This window comes from Bos grunniens, chromosome 26, assembly GCF_055505025.1.
Source record: "Bos grunniens cultivar Pamir isolate PY7600 chromosome 26, Bosgru_T2T1.0, whole genome shotgun sequence".
NCBI classification, from domain to species: domain Eukaryota; kingdom Metazoa; phylum Chordata; class Mammalia; order Artiodactyla; family Bovidae; genus Bos; species Bos grunniens.
Window position 1 is genome coordinate 11803557 of NC_141190.1, and position 6530 is coordinate 11810086.

At 44.0% G+C, this 6530-nt stretch overlaps 1 long non-coding RNA gene across 1 annotated transcript; it reads left to right on the forward strand.

The window, feature by feature from the left end:
* Nucleotides 1–3310: 3310 nt before the first annotated feature.
* LOC147344020 (uncharacterized) lies at nucleotides 3311–5149 on the forward strand. The gene is made up of 2 exons (XR_015155136.1): nucleotides 3311–3362; nucleotides 4895–5149. It is a non-coding gene; the product is annotated as an uncharacterized LOC147344020 (long non-coding RNA).
* Nucleotides 5150–6530: the final 1381 nt, after the last annotated feature.

Below are 6530 nucleotides of genomic sequence, written 5' to 3' on the forward strand. Positions count from 1 at the left end.
GAAGGACTGTTGCTGAAGCTAAAGCTCCAACACTTTTGCCGCCTGATGCAAAGAGCTGACTGATTGGCAAAGACCTTGATGCTGCAAAAGAGTGAGGGCGAAACAAGAAGGGGGCGGCAGAGGATGAGATAGTTAGATAGCATCATTGACTCAATGAACATGAATTTGAGCAAACCCCGGGAGACAGTGGAGGACAGAGGAGCCTGGAGTGTTGTAGTCCATGGGATCACAAAGAGTTGAATATGACTTAGTAACTGAACAAGAACCACTGTAAAGCGCAGAGAACAGTAGTCAATATCCTGATAAATCATGATGGAAAAGAATATGAAAAAAAATGTCTATAACTGAGTCTCTAAGCTGCACAGCAGATATTAACACAGCATTGTAAATCGACTACATTTCAATAAAATAAAAATTTTTTAAAAGAGCAATCTCTTGATAGCAATACAGTGAAAGCCTTGGTGCTGTAGCAGCTTCTAAGATGGAGCATTTATGGACCCTGGTGTTTGGACAGCTGGACAAGTGCAGCTGTATTTGAGACATATTAAAATTTTTGTGTGTTGTTTATCTGATATTCAAACATAATGGACATCAAGTGTTTCATTTGGCATGGAAATGGCTTAAAAAACCACTCCACTGATTCCTTACCTTAAGAAATGAGAGGGTTTCAGATGCCATGATTTTCGGATTTTACTTGTTTTCAGAAACTCTGCACAAGTGAAATTTTAGGCAGAAGTCCACTATACAAAACAGATAAAAGCTGAGTTGCTCTGACTGAAACTGAGTGTGGGTCACTACCTACCTGAAAGTGGTAGAAAAGCAGTGGACTTAGTGATGTCTAAAATTCCTTCTACTGTGACAATCTGTGTGTCCAAGTGAATTCGTTTTACAGGAAGTAATCGTCCAGATTGTGATTAATCAGATGTCGTCCTTTCCTTTGACACTGAGGAAGGACAAAGTAGAATTAGTAACTGCCTTCATTTATTCTTTCCACAGATATTTGTTGAACACTTACTACAGCAATGTATTAGGCACTTTGGAACAAGAATACGAAGGGAAAATTTTAGAAGGCGCTCTGAATTTAGTAGAAGGGCTGATACTTATGACAGGTAACTGTAGGTGCATTTTTTAAGATTTACTATGTGATGGGCATGCATTGCTTCCAATTTTAAAAAGTATTTCAGTGAGCATTGGTCTGACTCACAGCTCTTGTTCTTTTCCACCTGCTTTCATCACAACCTTATTTCCTTTTTTTTTCTGAAACTAATATGCAGATGATTCCTCTACTTGTTTTTATCTCTGAATTTGCCTATCTAATTTTGGATATTTCTTAGAAGCCCTGCCTCTACTAAAGTGTAAGATGATAAAGTTATAACGTAGTTTTTTCCCCCCCCTTTCAGAGAGGCATTCCAGAGACCCAGCCTCTTCCCACAGCATGCTGTGTCCCAGGTCGGGGGTAGAAGAGGTCATTTTGGACATAATCCTCGTTTTCACCTATTTCCATGCTGAGGCTGTTAGCAAATTTCACCATTCCCTGCTCTGCAGGATTCCTGGCTTTCTCTCCTTCCTCCTTCCTCTGCCAGGCCAGATCCCTCACCTGAGTTCTGGTCATCTCACATCTCTCTCACTGCTGTCTTCTACTCTTTCTTCCTCCCTTTCATATTTTGCATAACTCAGCAAAGGTTCTTTTTGACCATTCTAAGTAAGTGGTTTGAACCCACGCTTTGTCCTTGTCTTCCTGCTATTGAAAATTCCCAGGTGCATGTTGGAACAGATGTTCTCATTTTGACACAGCTCTCAATGGCCAGATATTCTCTTCCATTCACTTTTGGTTTTTAAAAAACATTTTTGTTTTTCTTTCATGGACTACAAAATAATATCTGTTGAAAAAATTTTAACATATGCTTTTTCAAAAAGTAAGTGTAAATCATATGTAATTCTGTCTCTCTGGAGTGGGAGGTGGGGGATCTCTAAGGTATATTCTTTTGGATTTTTTTCCCCTATGTATTTTTTTTTCTTCAACAAAAATAGAAGCAAATACACATACTGTTTTGTGGCTTGCTTTTTCATTTAACAATAGTTAGTGAACATCTTCTGATTTTATTAAATTTTTTCCCTTGATATCATTAAAGACTGTGTAGTGTTCTATCAGATGGATGTGCTATGATTCATCTGGCCTACCCTACTTTGTTGGTCATCTGACTTTCCCAGGTTTTCCCTATTAAAAACGTCCTGCCCTCAACAATATTGAAGCTAAAGTATAACATACATCAGTGAAATGTGTTAAATGTTTTTTCCCTTAGGTCAATTCATAGAGAAAATATTTACACATAACCCACTTCCCAACCAGATTTCACTTTGTGTTTTGGTTAAACTTTCTTGTGTGACTAGCCAGTTCCTGGATTGCTCCTTCTTGGCCATTGAAGACCCACTTCTCTCCTGTCAGTCATAGTCTCTCACTTTATACCACACCTGTGTTGGCAGATTTCACCCCATGAACGCTGCTCACTTTCCTTTCTGCAGGTGGAAGGAGAGCAGAGCCTCCAGCTCCTTTCTCTTTCCAATGTTACTGTTATTCCTGCCTCTTTCTTGGAAACAGAGAGGCATGCACAAATCCCTTAATAACTTGAGCTTCACTTAAGATGGTGCTGGGGAAGCCCCTCCAGTCACTGTGTGACTCAACTCAGACACACACACACACACACACACACACACTGCCTTCTCAGACCTTTACCCAAGCCCCAGGTTCCCAGCGATGCTCCCACTGAGAGGCAGTCTGCATCCAGCACGGTGGAGATAGTTCCTATCTTTGGTGCGAGAAGAAAAGTCAAGCACTAAGTGCTATCATTTCAGGAAGTCTCAAGGCTCATTTTATGTTATTATATGTTTTTTACAATTTTTTTTTTTTTAGGCCGTGCCCCACAGCATGTGGGATCTTAGTTCCCTGGCCACAGAATGAACCCACAGTTCCCCTGCATTGGAAGTGTGGATTCTTAACCACTGGACTGCCAGGCAAGTCCCCCATTTTATGTTATGATGTAAGACCTCTAAAGAATCTAAAAGAGTGGATATAGATATTATATAACTGATTCACTTTGCTATACACCGAAAACTAACACAACATTGTAAATCAGCTATACTCCAACAAAAATTAAAAAAATTTTTTCTTTGATAGAAGAAGATAAAACTGTAGTTTTTCAAGCTGGGTTCTGTGAGGCCCTTGGGTTCTAACCCAACTTCTTGGGGGTCATCCCAAGTGGGGAGCAGAGAGCAAAGTTGAGGTGACCTAAGCTGATCTGTCTTTTTGTCTTGCCAGAGAAGAAGAAATGAAGACGCTGGAAGGAAGCGAGGGCCTTCCTAAAGTAAGCAGAGGTCATACGTCTTAACCCAAAGTTCCCAGTCTTTTCGTCTTTTTTGAGAGAAGGCTGCTTCTGCGTCTGGAAGGGGGCCCAAGAGAATCCCCCAGAGGTTGAGAGTTGACTTGGAGTTACCTTCTGATATGGTGTCTGTGAGTGCTGGACAGGGAGGCCTGTGCAGAGACACAACTGAGCGAGAGGGAAGGCGACAGCTGTGTCCCGTTGCATGACGTGGCAGACACACTCAAGTTCTCCCGTGGGCCCCGAGTGAGTGGGGAAGCGAGTGGAGAGCAGGGACTGATGGTCACTTTTCCCCTGCCGGACGCCGGGCCCCGAGTGAGTGGGGAAGCGAGTGGAGAGCAGGGACTGATGGTCAGATACTCAGAAAATACTGATATAGCCAGATACTCCTCCTGAAAATACTATTTGAATGTTGCCTTAGATTTTGGGGAAGAGGTATATGAAACAGATGAAGTGGAAGCAGGGACTTTTTCCAGGCTCCTATGTTGTTGTCTGGGTTTGGCCTCTGGCTGGAAGAGAAAATTTCCTTGGGGAAATTTCAGGGTTGCTGGACAAAAGCTCTACCTTACGGAAAAGCCAGGGAAAGCTTGTGGATTTGGTGTTTTGTGGGGTTGCATTAAGTCCAGACTAAACTCTAGTGCCTGATGAACAACATCTGGCTCATGAACTGTAGATAGGACAATTAGTTTCTCCACAATCAGTCCATCTAGACTAGACAGCAGTGCCGTTTTTTCTTAAGACATTAAAAAGAAGAGGCATAATGGATGGGGACTCTCAGAGTGGATTATCTCAGATGCAGAGGATCCTCTGGAAATATCCAGCTGCTGAAAAAATTATAGGAGAGCAGCAGCGGCGGAGGAGGCGGGGCTGAGTGTGGGAAAGAAGTAGATCCCTCCTCGAGAAAAGCAGTGTGGACTCCCTGCAGAGTCAGGAAACCTCAGGGTCAAATCCGGCTGCTTCCTGGGAGACAGAGTTGAGAGTAGGCCGGCATGCTGCCCTGCTCTCTAAGAATCCAGGTGCTGCTAGGACGAAGTGAGGGATGCTGGGAGCTTCCACTGCGGGGAGCTGGGTTTTGAAAAGCATCCTGCTTGCCTGTTCCATGTTAATTAAACTGAACGTGGGAAAGGAGCAGGAACCCTGTGGGGAGAAGCAGAGCGGGCCAGGTGAAGGCGAAGCTGTCGCTCAGCCCATTTCCGCTGCTTGAATCTGTACTCTGTACCTTCCAGCTGTGTAACCTTGAATGTGCTCCCAACACTGTCCGTGTATTGAGTTTCGCATTAGTCAAGGGGAATAGTAAATGCCTTCGTAGGGTTGATTAGAGGACGAAGGGAGATGGGTTTTTTAAAGAGCTATGGTAGGCCCTACCTAACATGTAGATGGTTCTCAGTGAATATTGGCTGATTTCTTCCTCCCTCAGCAGAAACTAACTTTTCCTCTGGTAATCTAGCAAGCATGGGGTGGCAGGAATTGACAATGATTTCACATAACTCTCTTTCTAATTTTTGGCTTTAACACAGATTGCAAGGAACAGAGCAGGTCACTGCAGGAGGCCTGTCATTTGGATCCAATACAGCCCTGCAAGCCACAGGCCTGAAGACACCTAATTCTAATTACCTGGAAGCAGAGAGGGGACTTGCCTGGAGGTCCAGTGGTTAAGACTCTGCAGTCCCAATGCAGGGGGCATAGGTTGCTTGATCAGGGAACTAAGATCCGTCATGCCACATGATGTGGCCAGGAAAAAAATAAAAAAAGAATGACTTTGGAAAACCCAAGCTGAGTGAAAAGAATAAAAGCTTACTAATATAACATTTACGTACATGTTTAAAACATACAAAGCAATGTCTAGAGCCAGAGAGAGAGGGAGCTGATTGGGTTGACTGACAACACTTACGAACATTGACACTGGTGTGTTGATTTCTGTCCCCCTCTAAACACGTGTGTGCTGTGCTAGGTCACTGCAGTCATGTCCGACTTTTTGCAACCCCATGGACTGCAGCCTGCCAGGCTCCTCTGTCCATAGAATTCTCCAGGCAAGAATAGTGGAGTGGGTTGCCATGCCTTCATCCAAGAGGGGCAGGTAAAACTTGGCATTTCCGAGTGTCTGCAGGCAGCCAGCAGCTAAAATTGACTGAGTGGCTCATTTGCGTCCGACTCTTTGCGACCCCATGAATCGCAGCACGCCAGGCCTCCCTGTCCATCACCATCTCCCGGAGTTCACTCAGACTCACATCCATTGAGTCAGTGATGCCATCCAGCCATCTCATCCTCTGTCGTCCCCTTCTCCTCCTGCCCCTAATCCCTCCCAGCATCAGAGTCTTTTCCAGTGAGTCAACTCTTCGCATGAGGTGGCCAAAGGACTGGAGTTTCAGCTTTAGCATCATTCCTTCCAAAGAAATCCCAGGGCTGATCTCCTTCAGAATGGACTGGTTGGATCTCCTTGCAGTCCAAGGGACTCTCAAGAGTCTTCTCCAACACCACAGTTCAAAAGCATCAATTCTTTGGTGCTCAGCTTTCTTCACAGTCCAACTCTCACATCCATACAAGAAAGTTTCAAATTCTAGTTCTGTTTCCATGGATCTAGGTGGAAGTTAGATGAAAACAGAGAAGGCTTAGAAATGGTTGGGGTGAAGAAATCAGCCCTACCAGGAAGCATTAACTTTCCCCCCTCTAACTTGCCAAAATGCACAACTATTTACAATGACTAGCTCATCCTGGTCTACCTGGACTTTTCCTGGCTATATCACTGAAAATCCTGAGTTCCAGTAAACCTTTGTCTTGGGCCAACCAAGACAGTTGGTCATCCTCCTGGAAAGGACCAAGAAAAACTGTTGAGAAAGAGACAGACTCAATGAACTCTGGATGGATAGGCTGGGGTCAGGAGTAAGGGGAAATGGGTGGGGTTAGCTGCTTGAAGTAGGCCTGCAGAGTCACAAAGCTGAACTCTTAAGTAATTGAAACCCAGAAGTTGGAGAGGTTGCTGAGGCCACCTTGAAAAACCAATAAGCAAATAATCAAATGCCAAAAAATGAAGGCAATCTACTCCCCACCTGAAGTTGGAATAGGCTAGACCTAAAGATCTCCTTTGGGACTTAGGGCAGAGAAAGAAAATTAGTTTTTTAGGGAACTGGTCTGCAGAGAAAGACTCCATTAAAA